This window comes from Tursiops truncatus, chromosome 14, assembly GCF_011762595.2.
Source record: "Tursiops truncatus isolate mTurTru1 chromosome 14, mTurTru1.mat.Y, whole genome shotgun sequence".
In the NCBI taxonomy this organism is placed as follows: Eukaryota; Metazoa; Chordata; class Mammalia; order Artiodactyla; family Delphinidae; genus Tursiops; species Tursiops truncatus.
The window spans coordinates 31,548,698-31,570,100 of NC_047047.1; positions in this window are offsets into that span (position 1 = coordinate 31,548,698).

The window sequence follows — 21,403 nt, forward strand, 5'->3', positions numbered from 1 at the left end:
TTAACGTTTCCACATTTATTATTTATTTTTGCTGAAACATTTGAAAATAAGTTGCAGACATGATACTTCACTCCTAAATACTTCAGCATGCATCTCCTAAGAATAAGTACAGTTTCCTAAGTACAATTTCATTAGCACATTTTTTTTTTTTTTTTTTTTTTTTTTTTTCCAGTACGCGGGCCTCTCACTGCTGTGGCCTCTCCTGTTGCGGAGCACAGGCTCCAGACGCTCAGGCTCAGCGGCCATGGCTCCTGGGACCAGCTGCTCCGCGGCATGTGGGATCCTCCCAGACCGGGGCACGAACCCATGTCCCCGGCATCAGCAGGCGGACTCTCAACCACTGTGCCACCAGGGAAGCCCAGCACATCTATTTTTTTATATTAATTCAATAATATCATCTAATTTACAATCCCTATTTAAATTTACCCAATGGTTCCAAAAATATGTTTTATAGATTTTTTTTCCCCAATTCAAGATCCAGACAAGGTTTACATATGCATAGCATTTTTTATGTTCCTTTAATCTCTTTTAACCAGAAGCATCTCCCTGCCCTTTGATTTTTTTTTTTCAGGATATTGACTTGTTTTTTGTTTTTGATTTTTTTTAAGAATTCAGACTGGTTATCTTATAGAATGTTCTGTAATTGATTTGTCTTATTCTCCCTTTATGATCTGATTCAGGTAAAACACATTCAGCAATTAGACTACATAGGTGATGTAATATACTTCTTATTGTACTACATTAAGAAGCACATAATGTCCGATCACTTTACAATGTGAGAGGGTAATCTGATCATTTGCTTGAGATGATAATCACCAAATCTCTCTATTTAAAGTGTTATTTTTTCCCTGGAGCTAAGATTTCTTTTTTCAACAATGTGTTTCTAGATTATTCCCCCATGGCTGCCCTATGCTAAATACTTTATAATTTCATCTTCACAATTAATTAGATTTTTAAACAGCATAGGAAATCATCACCAAGTTCTTTGCCAGGTAATCTAAAACATAAGTATAAAAAGAAAATGAAAACCTACTATTTAAACACAAATCTCTGATTTCAGAGAACAAGCTTTTAACCACTAGAGTAAAGTGTCTTTTATAAATTCAGCACTTTGTTCTTATGTTGAGACAACATGACAGACTAAGACTAACGTGAAGCATCTCCCATTACAAGTATAAAGAGAATCTATGGGAAATTAATATTAAATATATAGAACTTACATTTCTACTATTGGCAGAACAGATAATTCTGACAAGATATCCTACTCAGGACAACTCGAAAACCTGGGGGGGAAATTAATCTATTTGAAGGCATCCCAGAGCTAATAAGATAGAAAAGAAATATTGGACCAGTTTCTGGGGAAAGAAAGAGAACCAAAGAGGTAAGTCAATAAGTGAGGTTAATCTTGCCATGAAGCATTTGCCAGTTTCTGCAGGAGCAGCTGAGAGATTAAGTAGATTTTGAAAGCCTGCAAGGCCACGAGGACAATGAGCAGAATCCAGGATTCACTAAGAGAAAGGGAACCAGTAACCCCTCTCCTTAGTAATCTACCTTCTTGTGGTTTGGGACCCAGAAGGACAGCATCCTAGGAATGGAAGTGACCTGGAAGTACATAGTACCTCACAGGAAAACCATGCACCTTCAAAACATCTCAACCTCTGAAACTGCAATGAGAGGATCCCAGAAGAATAATGCCCTAGACACCTGGCAGAAGCAAAAAAAAAAAAAAAAGTCCTCCCTGGAGAAACATATCAACATTTTAGGCTTTATATTATCTCTATAAGCATTTTAAAAAATCAGTGTCTGATGTGCATACACACACACACACACACACACACACACACACACACACACACACGAGGAGACATTACAATGAATAAAATCAAAGAGAAAAACACAATGGAAAAGACCCACAGTTGGAATTATCAGATGCAGTCTCCAAAATAACAAAGCTTGAGGTAACCAATGACATAAAAAGCAAGTTGAGAATTTCATCAGAGAAATAAAAATAATAAGAAGAGCCAAATGGGAATTATACAAGTAAAAAGTAAAATGACATGCTAAGAAAGCAATAGATGGATTTAACAGCAGATTAAGCACAGCTAAGAGAGGAGAAAGTGTTAATGAATCTGAAGATAAGTACAAAGAAAATATCCAGAATGAGGCAAAAAGAAAGAAAGGATGAAAAATACAGAAAAGAGAATAGTGGAAAAACATTTATAATGAAGTGAGAAGCTCTATACCTGTGTAATTAGAGTTCAAAAAGACAAGGAGAGATAGAATGAGGTAGAAGCAATTTTGAAGCAATGACAGCTAAGAACTTCCCCAAATTTTTGAAAGACCTTAAGTCACAGATTCAAGAAGCCATACAGTCTGCAAACATGCTAAATAAAATATATACCCCCTCTTAAGCTAAATATGCTGAAAAGTAAGGACAAAGGGAAAAATGAAAGCAGTCAAAGAAAAAGGACAAACTACCATTGGATGAACAATAATTGAATGATTTCTTCTTAACAAGAACAAAAGGTTGTTATCTTCAAAAAGCTTTCCAAAGAAGAAAAGTACCAACTGAGAATTCCGTACCCAGAGGAAATACTTTTCAAGAAGAAAAGTGAAGCAAAGACATGCTCAGGAAAACAAAAACTGAGAGAGTTCTTCATGAATGGACTTGAACTAAAGTATATATTGAAAAGGTAAAAAGAATATGTTCCCAGATTTAATCTGGTTGGAATACAGGAACGAATAGAAAGCAAGAAAAGTGGTAAATATGTGGACAAATCTCAATGAATGCCAAGTATAAGGCAATAATAAAATCTGCAATGGAAAGACAAAGGTATTAGACTGGATTTTTTTTTTAACTGTGTTACCAAACTGAAGTTGGGTCTGCTTGCCTGATGCACAGCAAAGCCAATTTACTGACACCAGGTTGTGGTGAAAGAAAATACAGCATTTATTTCAGGTGCCAAGCAAGGAGTACAGGCAGCTCATGCTCAAAAGACCCGAACTCCCTGATGGCTTTCTGAGAAGCACTTTTAAAGGCAACATTTGGGGTTGAGGGTTTCAGGATGCATGAATTTCTTCAGATTTGTTTGTGGTGGGGTAACAGGGTGGTTTTCAGAAATCTTAATCATCAACTTTCTGGTTCCAACCAGTCTGGAGTACCATCCTCCACCTGAGTGAGGGAGGGGAGCCTTAGTTCCTGAAGAACAACTTAAAAATATCCATATCTATCAGATTTTGTAGGTATCTAGATATCTATAATATCTGATAGATTATGATATCTATCATATCCTTTGAGAAGGAACTAGGACTCTGTTTTATTGCTGAATTATTGTCATTGCTTTTCTTGTTTAACTGCTTTTCCTTTGTTTCTGCATTCCCTCACTTCCCTAATTAGTAACTGCCTGTGCCTGCTCTTTAGAACTCAGGGAAGACCTAGGAGACTAAAGTTTTTTTCTACAAACAAGAAACAGGGGACACAGAAGGGCTTCTGTACACAGGAGGGCCCCAAAGTGTCCTGCTCAGTTTCATTCCCCTTTTCTTTGGTACTCCTCAATCTTGAGGGGAACAGGTGTGGGACAAGAAAGGGAGTAAAGTTTTGTATAGAGAGGTTAATCATAAACTCAGCAGAGGAACTCAGTTTTAGGGGGACTTGTTTTCAACTACATTCATTTTACAAGAGACACATCAAAACTTAAGGATATAAAAAAGTGTTAAGTAGAAGGATGGAAAACTATATGCTATGCAAACACTGACAAAAGAAAAAAGTTGATGTATCTAATATCAGACAAATTAAACTTTAAGGAAAAGTATATAACTGTAGTATTTTTTACAAAACTATACAATTATAAAAAACACAATTCACCATGAAGATTGTCTTTTCTATTTGTATGAATTTAATAATACAGCATGAAAATATAGAAATAAAAATTAACTACAAGAACAAGTAGAAGAATCCATAATCACAGTAGGACATTTTATCACACCTCTGTCAGCAATTGATAGAAAAAACACAAAAAATATAATAATGATATATAAGAGCAATGCTACTGCCTCAAATAAGTAGAAAAGACATGAAACAGAAAACATCAACAGAAAGGTAATGGAGAGTTGCCAAAGCAACCAGAGCTAGAGGGACCAAGATTCTGGAGAAGGAGGGACCTGGAGAGGTAAGTTGATATTCTGCAGTTTTCTTTTCCCTGAAAACATTTGGCAATTCCAGGTGTGATGCAAAAAAACTGAGAATCTGGCCTTTGTTAAGATAGAGGACCTTGGCAGAGGAGGCAGGGGATCTAGCAGAGCTGTGGGTGGTCTCAAGAGGACTGAAGAGACAAAATTGGAGACTTGAAGGCTCAACCAGAAGGGAGAGGTGGAGAGCTAAGTCTTAAGACATTTGCCAAACTCTGAACCCTGCAGAATTGGAGGTTAAGAAGCTAAGCAGAGAGCCTCTGAGAAACAGAGCAGAGTTTTCACACGGTCTCACACTGCCAAGGAAACTAATTAGAGTTGGGGTCCACCAGACAGAGGGGCCCAGGTGAGCAACCAGGTTCTCAGTTTAAACCCCTGGAGGGCTCCACAAAAAAGTCTGCAGCCTCAATTCAGCTAAATCTAATTTGATTAAGATGAGCAAATCCCTGGGCCTAGCAGAAGACACTTCCTCTTTAGAGGAAGATAATATCACTTGGAGCCTCTATAGGTTATAATATACAATGTCTACATACAATAAAAAGTTACCAGGCATACTAAAAGACAGAATTAAATGATGGAAAGTCAAGAGAAAGGACCCAAGTCAAAGGGAATTAGTGGAGTTTGCCAACAAGGACTTCACAATAACTATATTTAATAAGTCCAAGTAAATGGAAGAAAAGAGATAACAATGAAGAATTTTACCAGAAAATTCTAGAATAAAAAAGAACTAAATGGAAGTTCTAGAACTAAAATGTATTAACAGCAGACAGGAAAACTCAGTATGTTGGTTTAATGGCAGACTAGAACACTGCAGAAAAAAGACATTTGTGAACTGAGAAATAGAACAATAGGAAAATGTTTTGAGCCAAAGCACAGAGAGAAAAATTATTTTTTAAAAAAAGGATTTAGAGATTATGAGTCAGAATACAAAACTTTAGTATATTTATAATTGGACTTCCAGAAGCAATGGAGAGAGAGAAGTAACCCTCAAGTTTCCTCAGCTCAGTGGGACATGCAGGAGACCATTGAAAAGGATCCCATGCTCTATGAGAGGGCTATAGAAGTAGCTGAAAAATAAGGCAAAAGGACCCCAAAGTAGAACCCTGGGATTGACAACCGAAACCAGGAGCCAAATAGAGAATGCCACAGGGTTGTTACAGCACCATCAGTGCAGTAAGATTTGCAGTGGGCCAAAGGCAGCAGTGGGAGGACACCCATGCCCTGAGCCCTGATCACTCCCAGAGAAGCGGCTGCAAATTACAGGGACAAAGGATACAGTGTGAGGAAAAGCTACTGCCCACAAGGCAAGAGGCCTTTCAGGAGGCTGTTAGAAGTGAAGGCCTCACTTGGCTCGCAGGGCAACCACAGGCTTTGCCCTTGACGCTGTTACTCAAGCTTCCTGCTCTGCCTGGATGCCAGGAAAGGGGAAGGAAAAAGGAAAGAGGAACTCCAAATAGGATTGCCAGATTTAGCAAATAAAAACACAAGGTGCCCAGTTAAATTTTTATTTTAGATAAACAACAAATCATTTTACTATACTGAATAGGATATACTTACACTAGAACATAAATTGTTCATTTTTTTATCTGAAATCCAAATTTAACTAGGCATCTGTTTTTTCCCTGGCAACCCTAACCCTGAAAGACGAAGTGAGGTGCTGAGCCTGAGTGAACCTGGAAATGACTGGAGAACGTTTAATAGGCAAGGTTAGGTTTCACAGCATGTCCCGTCCCCCCTCCCAACTCCACACCCCTCAATGAACACAAAATGGTTGCTGACGAAGCCATGACCCTGTAAGGTAACCCAGCCTCTTCTCAGGCCCACTCTGCCTACGGACCCGCAGCATGCCCCTTTCCACTCCCCTGCTGCTGCCTCATGCTGTTATAGAACACAGGAGTTCTCCCAGGTTTTTGGAGGAATATAGAATGTTCTGCCGTGAAATCCCTCAAACATGTCTGGGATTGGGGGATTCCACTCTCAGGGAATGTATGAGCAGGACTCTCAGAGGCGCCCCATATAGACATCCTTTAGTCTTCTCTGATTTTCTTCTTTCCACCAACTGGCAAACATCTCAATTGCTTTTTGAGTGGGAATGCTGAACTTTAGTTGTATCTTGCATCCTTCCCATTTTATGGTAGTTCACTTAGTAAACCCTGTTCTAGATTTATTTAAAGTGAATCTTTTGGAATTCAGAACACGCTTCTCAAGTGCCTGGGTCTTTGCATTGAAAGCCTGACTAAGAAAACCTTTGTTTCCTCTGTGCTTTTTTTTTTTCTTTTAGTCTTTTGAAATTCAAAGCAGCTCTGACTCCTTTGTTCTTAGCCAAATCCACTCTACCCACAAAGCTCTGGAGGCCTGCCTTCACAGGTGGAGAGCAGCAGAGAAATAAGACTCACTGGGAGTGGAAAGTACAGTGCAAAGTGTTACCAAAAAATCAACTCATTCTATTATTACTCTACACAATAAAACAATTCGGGAAAAGGAAGAAAGATTAAGAACGACAGAGACTGAAACGAGACCAAAGAAAGTCATAGTACAAATGAAGGATGCAAGTCAGGTCTGATTAAAGCTCAGCATTTTTGTATTCAACCCTACTATAAATAAACCCACTTTTTTAATAAACCCATTTCGCATTTTTCCAACACCTCCCTAGTCCCTGACAGTCAGGCAGAATGGATGGTAAAATAAGATAAAACTAGAGGTTTGCAAACCACACCAATTATGCTGTGTTACCATAAACATTAACTTGTCAAGGGAAATTTTTTTAATATCCATTTTCTAAGGCCTGTTTTTCAGCTATGGGTCTTCTGAGCCATGTAGAGAAGAAACCGACTGCTGGTTTCCCGATCTGCTTGTTTTGATTTAGTTTTAATAGGACAAAATTATCTATTTGATCATCAGTGAAAGCCTGGGAGAAAATATTTACATAAACTCATAAAAGAAGTTTTCTAAAAATCACATTTGAAATTTTCTCAACTTAATGTGATGTCTTGTGGGTTTTGTTGCCAATAAGTAGATTAGGCAGAATTTTCTGTCTTTTCTTTATTCTCATAAGAATAATAATAATAAAAGAATTTTTACCATTGTCTTTCCACGTGTGGCCTATTGTTTTAATCAGTTCAACTTCTTTTTTCTCTCCTAGACTTCTTTTATTATATATTTATGAAATTTACCTTTTCCCTAAATGTTTTGTTGAAAAAATTCAAACATACAGAGAGTTGAAAGAATAAGATAATGGTACAATCACCTAGATTATCCAGGCGTTAACTTTAGCCACATCTGCTTTATCTACACCAGGTTTCAAAACCTTGGCACTATTGACATTATGGGTTCTTTAGGGGGCTGTCCTGTACTTTGTAGGATGTTTAACAGCATCTCTGGCCTCTACTCATTAGATGCCTGGAGTACCCCTTCCCAAGTAGTGACACAAAACTGTCTCCACACATTGCCAAATGTCCCTGATATAGAACTGGTCTATGATAAAAATACATACCACTTCCGCTGAGCTGAAGTATTTGAAAGTAGGTTTTCAGGCCTCCTATTTTACCCATAAATACTACAGTATGTTTTTCCTCAGGACACACACATACGCACTCCTACAAAATCACAGCCCCATAATCACACCCAAGAAATTTAACTTTCATACAATAATATATCATCTAATACCCCCAGCTCAGATCCAAATTTCACTCCGTTGATCACAGAAGTATGATTTCAAGCTTTTGAACGCTCGCAATCTGTTAGTAGGAAATGATATCTTCATGTAGCTTTTTGCAATGATTTATTATGAACTTTTTCAAACATACAGTAAAGCTGAAAGAACTTTCTCACTGTAGATTCGATTTGCATTTCTCTTGTCAAAACAAAGTTCATATGTTTAAAGGTGCTTATATTTTTGGTGTGTCTGAATCTTTGCTTTTCTCGACTTCTGAGTGCTTTGTAAATAGGGAAAGTTAGCTCTTTATCTGTGGTATATGCTGCGGCTATATTTCTCCCAGTTTGTCACTTGTCTTTTGATTTTGCTTATAGTGCTTTTTCCAGAAAACTTCTTTCTATTAACATAGTCAATTTTGTTGATTCTTTCTGCTATTGCATCTGGATGATGTGTGTATTTTAAAAGTTTCCCCCCACAGCAAGACTATGAATAAATTAACTTGGGGTTTTTTCCTAGTGCATTTTTGGCTCATTTTGTCATTTGAAGTATGAAATATGAAGTATCTTGTGGATCCCAAATATTTTTTTCGAATAGCTGTGTAGTTGTCCTAACAGCATTTTTATAAAATCTGTCTTTAACCCAGTGATTTGAGATGCCACTCTACTCATTAATAAAGTTTACTTGGTTCTATTTCTGAATTTTCAGTTTTGTTCCTGATCTATCCATCTATTCATGCCATATTGTTTTAGTTATAGAGGATTTATAGTGTATTTGTATTTAACAGGGTTATCTCTCCTCACTGACCCTTTTTTCCCACAGATTTTCCTATATATGTGTGTTCATTTTTCCCTGCAAATTTAGAATCAATTTGTCTAGTTTCTAGAAAAATACTTGTTGGAATTTTATGGAAGTACTGTTAAATTAAGGGTAAGTTACATCTTTTTGATGTCAAGTTATCTTATCCAAGACCAAGGAATTTGTCTTTCAGGAATGTTTTACATTTTTCCTAGACATTTCTTTTTAAGTTTATTTTTCAAGTATTTTTATCTTTTATGCTGTTATTGTAAATGGGATTTTCTCTTATTTTATCTTCTAATTGGTTACCATTACAAACACACACACACAAACGCACACACACTATTAATTTTTGTACGTTAGTTTTGTAGCCTGCTAACTTACTGAATTCTTTTGTTCATATCAGTATTGGGTTTTCCAGATGTATTATTATATCACTTGCAAATGGAATTTTCCTTTTTTTCTGATATTTATATATATTTTTTCCCTTTAATGAGTACACTGACTAATGCATCCAGTATGTTGTTAAACAGTGAACATCTCTGCATTGTTCCTTACCTCAGTAGGAATGCTTCCAGTATTTCTCCATCATAACATTCTCTCTCTTATTTTATATATATATATATATATATATATGTATATATATATATATATGTCATACATATATAATATGTATAATCATGTTGGGGGAATATCCATTAATTTCTATTTCATCTAATACTCTCATTAGGAATGCATACTGTATTTTATTAAAGGACTTTGGGACATCTATAATTTAAGTTATGCATTTCTCACTTGAGAATTTTTAAGAACTTTACACATGTTATGTTAATATTCTATACACTATGAGGATAGCTTCTTAGGTTGACATAACACATGTATGTTTTCTCAGATCCAGAAAACCAACAGTATTGAAGATCATATGTTACAACTTTGAAAAACTTGCTGAACAAGCTGGCTTTCTTCTCCAAAAGTGTCTTATACCTTTCATTTATTAAGTACCTTTTATGTGGCCATTTACCCATAAAACAGTCTTGAAAGGTAGTCTTTTTAACATTACTATTTTAAAGATGCAAAAATCAAGGCTCATAAAAGCAAAGTAACTTGAATAGTATCAAACAGCCTTTACATGGAGGAGAGACACCCTGACCCTAGGTCTGACTCAAACTGTTTCTGCCGCACAATCCTTGAGAGCTGGTCAATGCTAACCGGCTGCCAGCAGAGGGAGCAATGTTTCTATTGAAACCTAGACAGACAAAGAACTTGAGTCAGAGAGCAAAGAGCTCATTTCAACCCTGTTTGCTGATTGGAAAATTTCAGACATCAGAATTTGTCCAAACGCTTTTAGTTGCAAATGACAGAATTAAAACTAGTCCTGCCCATCCCAGGTGACAGGGATGGACTGAGAGTGGAGTGGAGTCTTTCCTGGAAGAGAACATTTGTCGATCCAAAAATGACAAACAGATTCTACAGCTAGAAAGTTAAGATGTCAGGAAACATAATACTCCAGTGAAGAGAATCCTCATCCTAGACCATCCTCCACTCCTGGCCTGACCATCCAAAGGGTTTCTACCTTAATCTAGAAAGGCACAATTAAGAACATTTGAATCCAACTTTTTTTTTTGTCAAAAAAAAATGTCCAAGTCATTATTCCGTGTAGATGTTTTTCCATAGGGGTATTATTTCATTTTCCATGGGTTTGTTCTCCAAATCTCCAGTTCAGTGCCTCCACTGATTCTGTAGCTCTTTGAGGTTGAGCTGTAGTAGTGAGTATATTATACTGAAGTAATGAATGCAAGCTCTGAGGTTGTTGGCTCTAAGAGCTTAGAATTAAACATTCATGGTTTAACAGCCTTTAGGTGTAAAGAAATTTCTCACCATTTTACTAACATTGTGAATAAATTCCGCTCCCATATATGAAAAGACTATAAAAGGAATTCACCTAGAGGTCAAAACACTTCTAGAATCATGTTTGATTCTTTCCCTTTGAAACTTACTCGGGCAGATAGAGTGAGCCAGGGACCTTGAGGGGCTGAGCAAGGCGATCAAAATTCACATGCAAGAGTCCATTTCATTTGAAAACACACCTATCATATGTAAGTTCTGAAATTCATCTCCTGAATTACACACTTTATTATGTATACAATATCCACATCTCAAAAGGGAAAGCAAATGTGCCCACGTATGATGTAGAATTTCGTCTCAATATGACTTAGTTTTGACTCAATATGACTACTTTCCTGACCTTGCTTAAAGCACAGTGTATTTGTGATACAAAAGTCACCACTCAAGTTTAATGCATAGATATTTATAGCTACCCTAAGGTGTGTGCTTACTATGGAGAAGGTATCCTCCCAACAACCCTTGAAGGTATTTCATTCCTGCAACTGTCCCCTATTAACTATGTGGGCAATTTGTGTATACTTCTGATTTTCATCTATAAAATGAAAATTACAAAAGTGTCCACCTCATGGAGCTGCTGTGAGGGTTAGCAGTCATGTCCCATCTCCCCAAACTTCCTGCTCTGCCTCAACCACTACGAATCTACTTTCTGTCTCTATAGCTTTGCCTATTCTGGACATTTCATTTCGAGTTAATTTCTTGATACAGTTGACCCTTGAACAACATGGGCTTGAACTGCAAGGATCCACTTAGACGCGAATTTTTTTACTAAATATGCACTATAGAAATGCATGATCCAAGTTGGTCAAATCCATGGATGTGGAATACAGAGGACAGACTATAAAGTTTTGTGTGGATTTTGGGCTGTGCAGAGAGGGGGCACCCCTAACCCTTTCGTTGTTCAAGGCAACTGTATAGTATGAATTAGGGGACTTCATTCTTTTGCACCTCACTCTCTGGTTGTCTGGGCACCATTTGTTAAAAAAACTGTTTCTTCCCCATTGAGTGGTCTTGGCATCCTTGTTGAAAATCAGATGACCATAAAAGAATGGGTTCATTTCTGGACTTTCAATTCTTCTCCACTGATCTATCTATCCTTATGCTTTATCTTGATTACTGTAACTTTGTACTAAACATTGAAATCAGGAAGTGTGAGTCCTCCAACTTTGTTCTTTTTAAAGATTGTTTTGACTATTCTGTGTCCCAGGAGGATACTTTGTTTTTGTTTTTTGTTTTTTTTAACTTCACCTTAGTTGGCTGAGTGCTTCATAAAGAGGAGAGAGAAAAACTGTCCCCCGAAAAACAAAACAAAAAAAACTTCCAAGTGACTGAGCTGTCTTTCCCGCCAATCTCAGCCTCCAGTATATCTCTTTTGTAGCTGAAGTTGCAAAGTCATTAACAATTCACTGATACTCAAGGAATATTGTCCTTCTGGTATTTTCTATATTACACACTTCTGTGCAGTAATAAATAGGAGCAGAGTTAGGGCAATACAAATATTACTAACACTAGTTCGTAGTGACACTTCAGGCTGATTACTTGCTGTTGACCAATAGCTGCTGGCACTAGAGGCACTTGAGGAATCACAGACCCTGGCAATTCAGGCCATCTTGACCTTCTAGATGCTCTGCTGGAGACCCCAGCCCACGGGAGTAACTTCAGCCCAGAGGTCGGTCACTCTGAGTAACTCATGTCACTTGTCATCTTTGTTGGTTTTTTTTTTTAAGTAACGGGAACTTACTTTTCCAGACCTTCATTCCACAAATACTTGGGGACTTGGAGTTAGATTTTAACAGGTTTTAACATTTCGATTTTATACTGTATACGTCTTCCTTTGGTCTTTTGTCACCTTTTTATTTTGGTTCTCTGTATTTATCATTTAACTTATTTTAGCTTTGTCATGATTTTACCCTTTTAAATCTTGGGATCTAGAATTTTTACCTTTTACTGTGTCTATTTTTGACTTTATAGTGTATATTTTATCCTGTTTATATTCTTTTTTATTTAGCCCTAATTTTTATCCTTAATCTGTGCTTCACTTTTAGTTATGTCCAATTTCATCTTTCCTTTTTATTTTTTAAAAATTTCAGCCAAGTATATTACTTTAATTTTCTGATTCATTCTGGGCTCAGACCTCTTATTTATAGTTCTTTTTTTTTAAATTCTTTTAACTTAAATTTCTGCTCACATGTTTTTCTTTTTAAATGTTTTCTCTTGTGTCCACAGTAATTTTTAAATCTTTTATTCTTTTTTTTAACTCTCAAGCTATAATGGTGGGCAGGATTTATGGGTCTAGGAATAACATAGCTGTGGCGAGGTCCACACCACAAACAGAAATGTTGAATACTCTTTTCCTTCTAGCTGTCTCTACGCTTACCTCTCTGGCTCTGCTCGGCAGATCATCTGTCTTAGTGAGTGTTTTTCTCCAAAAACAAATGTTAACTGGGTTATACCAGAAACTCAGGAACGAGAACTCCTTCACGTGCCTCTAAACTTCCTACTTAGGTAAAAAGCATATTTGAAATGCTGGAATGAGGGCCCTTTATAAGGAACTACATGTTCTAAAATCTATGGTCTATGACATATATAGCTAGTCAATATATGGGGTAGAGATTTAGGCCGAAAATACCTCTTCTTCCTCCAATTTTCCCTTGAGCAGTAAATCAGGTACCAGATGCTCAAGCCAGAACCCCGTGAGACATCCCACAGCAAATTCTATCCATTCTGCCTCCATACATCGCACATTTGTCCCCTTCTCTTCAACTTCACTGCTCACCTGGGCTACTGTCATATCATTCCAACTTTGCTTCTAAATTTGACCCCTTCTATTCATAGAGCAGCCAAAGTGATTTATTAATGTATCAAATCATATCACTCCCTGAGTAAAACCTGTCAGTATCTATTTTCCCATTGTACCTCAAATAAATCAGTACTCTTTTTTTTTTTTTTTTTTCTTTGCGGTACGCGGGCCTCTCACCGTTGTGGCCTCTCCCATTGCGGAGCACAGGCTCCGGACGCGCAGGCTCAGCGGCCATGGCTCACGGGCTCAGCCGCTCCGCGGCATGGGATCTTCCCGGACCGGGGCACGAACCCGCGTCCCCTGCATCGGCAGGCGGACTCTCAACCACTGCGCCACCAGGGAAGCCCTCTAAATCAGTACTCTTTACGAGAGCCTCTGCTTGGTGACCTGGTCCCTGGCTGTCTCTTCCCCCTCAGCTTGTTCCTTGAGCTTCCTCCCTGCACTGACTCTTCCCTGACTATGCCAAGCTCTTTCCCACAGCAGAGCCTTTGTACTTGTGATTCCTTCTTCCCGGAGTGCTTGTTTCCTACTCTTTGTAAAGCTGGCTCTTTCTCATCCTTCAAGCAGGGGGAGCAGCCATCCTGGTTTGCCCAGGTCTAAAGGGATTCCAGGGATGCAGGACTTTTAGCTTTAAAACCAAGAAAGTCCTGAACAAACTGTGTCCGTCAAATTGATCACTTATTTTCAAGTCTCCGCTCAAGTATCATTCCCTAGCAAAGCTTTCCAGGCCCATGATGTCCTCAGCGGGTTCCCACCCAAACGCCCATTAGTTCTCATTTCAACGTACTGTTGCCTTCACGAGGAGGACCTACTACATACACTTTGCACTTACTTTATGTATGTCTCTATTTGCTTTCTCTTTGTCTCATTCCCAAATGTCTAAGTATCATGGGGTACCAACATGCCTGTCTTACTCCCCATAACATCTCCAGTGCCCAGCACTGGCCAGGCACACATGTGTTGAATGAAAGAATGGAAAAAGGAAGGATGAAAGGAAAGAAGAGGGCGGACCCCTTAACTTAACATCAGGCTTACTTTTGTAAGGAACCGTATCATGTTTAACCTTCCCCCAAAGCCCTATGGAACCAGGCAAACCCATTCTTCACAAGCCTACTTCTGTGTATTTTAATTGGATTTGTGTCCACTTTTTAGGGAATTACTAAAAGAACCTTTCAATGTGTGAATTTAGTGTGTGGGTTTTCTTCACTCTCCGCCCTTTGAATTCCTTTCAGAGTCAAGTAGCTCCTGGAGAGTCATTTGATTTCTTTATATACAGAAATTATAAACCCCAAAAGCCCTCAGGAGCCAAACCGGCAATGTACAGGAACGAAGCAGACTGAACGTAAGAAAAGTCAACTGAGGAAACACATACTCACACATATTTTGTTTTTATTCAGCTGTGGCTTAAGCACACAATCTCATACACATTTGTAAAATATTGGAAATTTTATTTGAAAAATGAAATGGAAATCCAACCCAAACAATGAAACATAGAAATGTAATTATCCTGAATACTACCACAGGTTTTACACAACTTATATACACCTAGAATGGTGTTTTTCCTTTATTTAGCTCAGTGGTCCCCAACCTTCTTCTATGAGGGGAATGGTTCAGGTGGTAATGCGAGTGATGTTTCAGGGGGTAATCTGAGCGATGGGGAGCGATGGGGAGCGATGGGGAGCGATGGGGAACGGCAGATGAAGCTTCGCTCACTCACCCGTCGCTCACGTCCTGCTGTGCAGCCTGGGTCCTAACAGTCTGCGGACCAGTACCGATCTGTGGCCCAGGGGTTGGGGACCCCTGATTTGGCTGATATAACTGTGTTCCTTGCAAACCCCTACCTCTGAGTTTCAGAAGGGGAAAGATTTACTATCCAATCCATTGTTTAAACCTTAGACCAATCCAATAACAGAAAGTATTATTAAATTTCAGACTTTTGAGAAAAATGCTCATTACCTTGTATTTCCATTGCTTTCTACCCTACTGTCATTCAAAATGGTAAAGGATTCTTGGGGACAGAGGGATTCACGTGATTGTGCACCAGAAGAAGTCATGTGACATCTGTTCTCCTGTCATCCGGTCTTATGGCTGCTGAAGCATACGTACTTGACTGGGACTGTCCAAGGGCTTTCTACTGGCATCTGCTACTGACATACATCTACTGCATACATGGTCTTTTCTCTGCAGTCTCATGTGCTCAGGTCTACCTTTGGCCATCGCTTGGCTGTAGACCTGAGAGTCTCCTCCGGGTCTTCCACACAGTCTCATAGCCAGTTGGTCTCCCACCCTCAATATCTGCTGTGGGGCAACCTGCTCCTACCAATGGCAGGCGTGATGACAAACCCCTTAGCTCTCAGCATGGAACCAAGAGAGACTTGGTGTCTAAACTAGAGCTACTGTTGTCTTGGCCATGCCCAGCAGCTCTCTTGGACGCTTTGGTTCCCCCATATTGGCATGGAGCCTCTACACAGGAGTCTCCTCCAGAAACTGGAGGAGAAACTGGAAAAGCCACTCTCCCTTCAATTTATCTGAGTCTTGCCACTGTCCACACCAAGACCCAAAGATGGGCAATCACAACACTCTCCCTCTATCCCTCCTGATTCTTTCTCTCTGCCTTTCCGCACAATCCCAGAGCTAGAATGGGTGGGTTTCCATGACCACCAGTGCTTTCTGTGCTCTGGCTTCACCACCTCACCATCCCAGCAGTGTCTTCTTTACAGTAATGATCTCAGTGTTCAGACCTTAAAAAAACTTAAACCCTTTCTCTCTCACCTTTAACTGGATTTTAAGCCTACTGTCTGGCAGTAAGTTTCAAAGAATGTCATGAAAGGAATATTACCTTATTCTTACGCTCACATTGCTTCTGTAACAGATCAAGGTTAACCAGGGAAATGATCATATACTAGAAAAGGCACAATAATACTTTCCTCTAAATGTCACCTCTGTTAAATTACATTTTTTTAAAAATACGTTACTCCTTTAATTTGGAACTAAAATCTCACACATTTCCTTCCTCACTAAGACATCACTGTCAGGTCTGTATTTCTTGTTACAGTTTGCAATGCAGAATTTAGCCTTAAATCCTTTAAGTAAGGGAGATACTCATTTTTATTCATAATGAAATCTGCCGACCACAAAAATAGGTATTTCCAAATATGGATATAATTTTTGCCCCATGGTTTTCATATCTAGACTAACCACTCAAGAGATTTGTAAAATTCTGTTCTTCTGAAATCCCCTTATTTCTTCTTTATGATTTTGTTTAACTGCAATTTAGTAACTTCCCTTTGTAGCAATTTTCCACACTATCAATATTCAGTTAGCTGGTAAAAATAACAGTTTTAGCTCATTTTCATAAAATTTTAAATCAGAGAACTTTTTGAAATTTAGTTCTTGGTTTCACAATTATACTTCATATGATGATTTCTATTTTTGGAGACTGAATTCAGTGTAGCAAAGTGGGTCAGATTATTATGCACCAGTTGAGTTTCCTCAAGAAAGACTTCTCCAGGAATGAGTAGATTACATAATACGTTTATGTCACCACCTAAGGATGCCCAGGCAGGATAATATTCAGTGTGGTCAGTTGAAATGTCAACTAAATGACCAAGCCTTTGATCCAATCTTGCTGGTTATTTAAGGTAGGGATTCTTTTTTTAAAGGCATAAAACAAGTTGGTTTGTTTGCTTTGTTTTGTTTTACATTTTAAACAGTCTCTTCAACATTTTTCAGAACTAAATCATTCAATTGCTGCTGTCACATTGTGCGGCTAATTTATTAAGCAGAGTAGAGAATTATTTGGGTATTAAGCAATGGGGCCATGTTAGTTCATAGTGATGCTCTCATAATGTTTTCCATATTTTATTTTAAAGACACAGTATTCTTGATGACTCTGTAATGGACGTCCGAATGCATCAGATCCATGCAAAATATTTTGTCTCTGAATTTAAGTTTTGTAATAAGTCCAGCATTAACACTCACCTTCGCAGGAGCATAACCATTTTGATCAGCTTACATTGAAACATTTAATTCACATTAAAACATTAATTACATTAAAACATTTTCACAACACAGGATTAAGTAGATAAGGTCCAAGGATTGAGCCCTGAGACACCCCATGATTCAGAAATGAAGAGGATGAAGAGGAGACAGCAAAGGAGACTGAGAAGTGAAGTAGAGGGAAAACTAGGAAGTAAAGTGAAATACTTTAAGGAGGTAGGTGGAATCAATGAGGTCAGGTGCCACTGATAAGTCAAATAATAGGACCACTGGGACCATTGGTTTGAACAATGTGGAGGTCACTTATGTGTCTAAGAAACTGAGAGGTGTAATTTATTGCATTTATAAATCTAATTGGAAATATTGTTGCTCAAGGGTTGAGAAAATGCCTGAGAACTTATAGGACACATTGCATGGAAATTTTCACTTATTTGTGGTATTTCCTAAAATGGTCCCATATGACCTGGACTCCACTGATGCTCTGACCTTAACTCCAGGACCTTTTTCTCCCCCACCTCCCACTCATATTTGCCTTTGCTGTACTGGCATCCTTGAAGTTCCTCAAACATACTCCCACCTCATGGCCTTTGCACTTGCTGTTCCCTCTATCTAGAATGCTTTTCCTCCAGATCACCATGGCTCAATTTCTTCCTTTATGTTTCTGCTCCAATGCCATCTTATTGAAGAGGATTTCCCTGACTCCTTTCACTAAAAGAGTACGCCTAGCCACTGACCCCCCCAACCGTTTATTCCTATTAACTAACTTTTTATGTAACAATTATTGCCATATTATAATTTATCTATTTATCAAGAATATAAATTCAATGAGATCAGAAGCCAAAACAGTGCCTGACACAGTGGTTATTCAATAAATATTTTGAATGAACATTAATTAAATAAATGAAATGAATGAAAAATAACTGGCCAGGATATTTTCACAGTAACTAGATACAGCATAATTATTCATCTGCTAAGAACGGTGAAAACACCAACTTTGGTTAAGGGGCATATTTTTAGAATCTACAAGGCAAATGTCTTGCAAACATCCCCCCACACACACACTTTTATCTATCAAGATGTAAATGGCTACCTGAGAGCATTCTCTTCAAAGCTCTAGTGTGAATTCTTCCCCATTTTCTGAAGACCATCCAGTAACAAGTGTTTCTGAAGTTTTTGATTCCATTTAAAATGAATAAGAAAATATATACTATATAAGCTTTTGTTTAAACACTGGTTAATAGAAGAATTATACAATAATAATGCCTATATATTCCTTTCAATTTTCTTTCTTTTTATATGGTAATTTGCCTAAGTTAACTCTTTAATAAACTATACATCCAATATCTTATTTCGAGGTTTCACTATAATAGCTTCCCTTTAACTTTTTACTTCACTTTTTTTTTTTTTTTTTTTTTTTTAATGCGGTACGGGGGCCTCTCACTGTTGTGGCCTCTCCCGTTGCAGAGCACAGGCTCCGGATGCGCAGGCTCAGTGGCCATGGCTCACAGGCCCAGCTGCTCCGCGGCATGTGGGATCTTCCCGGACCGGGACACGAACCCGTGTCCCCTGCATCGGCAGGCGGACTCTCAACCACTGCACCACCAGGGAAGCCCATACCATAAGCTCTTTTAAAAAAAGAAGTTTAAGTCAAATCCAAGCTTAGGATTTTTTCAGCCTTCATCCCATTGCCTTATTTGTGATCAAACTGCGTGTTGGTTTTCTACTTCTAAATTACACAGGATTACAAAATTACCGTCATAATAGCGGTGCTTCACCGATGGAACATTCGAGATTCTATGTAGTTAAGAGAATGAGGACCAGTCAATCTTGCTTAAAATTAAATGCAGCATAAACAACCTTAATTGTGTGCCTTATCTTACCCAGAAAATATGTTTTTTATAAGTGTTGTCTAAAAATTTGGAAACTGCCCCATATATACTGAATCATTACCATTGAAGAACTTTTGCTGGACTGTCTCACCAGGAGAATGGCATAACAGGCAAAGGGCAGAAGTCTCAGAAGACAAAGGCCCAGTCCACACCAAGGACAGAGCCAGCCTTCTGGGTTAGTCAAGGAGGTCGCTGCGTATTTGTGATGCTTCTGGAAAGGTCCTTCTCCATCCAAAGGAAAATAAAACTATTTGAGGGTTGAGTTGAACTTGGTGTTTCTTGAAATGGAAGTCACAACCGATTTTTCTTTCTTGATGTACATTTTGCCATTCTTTTCCCCACAGAAACCTCTGTTTCTTATTCTTTATAGCTGAATTTTCTCTATCATATTTCAAAGAATGGCCAGGACAAGGAGGTTGGATCGTCATGAGGCATGTTATCAACATGAGAGCACTAAGTAAGAGGACTCTTTTATCCAAGAATAATCGGTACTAGGAAAAGCCCATTTAAGGAGATGCCACTTGAAAATGGGATCAAATTTGATGGTGAATAGTTAAGAAATTTTTTTGATTGGGACTTTACCTTGAAAACTTTAATTATAAAGTAAGAAACTATCATAGGATAATAATTGTGGCAGGCAGGATAAGAGCCCCTTCAAAGACATTCATATCCTATTCCCTGGAACCTGTGAATGTATTAGGCTACTTGGTGAGACTCTGAAATAGAGAGACCACTGGATTATTCAGGTGGGCCCAATGCAATCACAAGGGTACTTAACTGGGGAAGCAGAAGACAGAAGAGTCAGAAGCAGGCAGATGGCGTCAAGTGGCCATTTTTGGCTTTGAAAATGGAAAGGGATTCTGAGCCAGAGAATGTGAGAAGCCTCCAGAAATTCGAAAAGGCAAAATAAAACACAGCTTGTCCCCCTAAAGCCTCCAGAAAGGAACGCTGCCCTGCCAACACCTCGAGTTTAGCCCAGTGAGGCTCATCTGGGGCTTCTAACCTCCAGAATTATAAGATAATAAATTTGTGCTATTTTATTTGTTTTGATTTTTTTTTTTTTTTTTTTTTTTTTTTTTTTTTTTTTTTTTTTTGCGGTACGCGGGTCTCTCACTGTTGTGGCCTCTCCCGTTGCGGAGCACAGACTCCGGACGCGCAGGCTCAGCGGCCATGGCTCACGGGCCCAGCCGCTCCGCGGCATGTGGGATCTTCCCGCACCGGGGCACGAACCCACGTCCCCTGCATCGGCAGACGGACTTTCAACCACTGCGCCACCAGGGAAGCCCTGTGCTATTTTAAACCATTAAATTTGTGGTAATTTATTACCATAGCAACAGGAAACTAATATAATAAATTTTTATTGAAAGACAACATACAATTAAATTCAAAAAGCACATTAATCTTAAGTGTGCAGATCAAAATTTTGTCTTCCACATATTAATACACAACTCCCAGTTATAGAACGTTCCAGCATCCTATAAGATTCCGTCCTGCAATTTCCCAGATTATATACCACACCCCTAAAAGTAATCAATATTCTGACTCTCATGAACATTCATTTTGCCTGATCTTAGACTTCACATAAAGAGAATCATACAGTATATATTCTTTGGGGGCCAGTTTCTTTCATGCAACATAATATCTATGAGAGGAATCCATGCAGGGTAACAATTTGAAATATTGTCAGAGCACATTTTATTCCTGGCAATTTTTATTACTCCCTTAGGCTCTTCAGAGGGGTGAGCAGAACCCAGCTACAGAAAAGGGAAACAGTGTTCAGCCTTTAGTTCCAAACTAGGCTTTTGATACCCATTTTCGAGATAATAGTTACGAAAGCCAATGTTTTCATTAGCAAGTGCTCGGTTTTATTGGGAGAAGAAAGGAATTTTATGTTCAATTGAGTCAAAGCTGCAAGACGAGATGGAGTTCATTTAAAAGTTAACTAGACACAAGGGAAATCTCAGGGTAAGATATAGTAGGACATTTTCTGAAATGCTTTTTCAAAAATCCATATAGGTAGGCCAGATACCTTCCCCCAACTGCTGTGGTGGTGCATAGACACCACAGCCCTCACACAGGCAGATATCACCTTAGGGAGAGGCAGGGAAACAGCCCTGAGTCTGAATCTTGAATATTTAGTGCAAATGAAAAGAGAATCCAGGGATGATTCTTTTT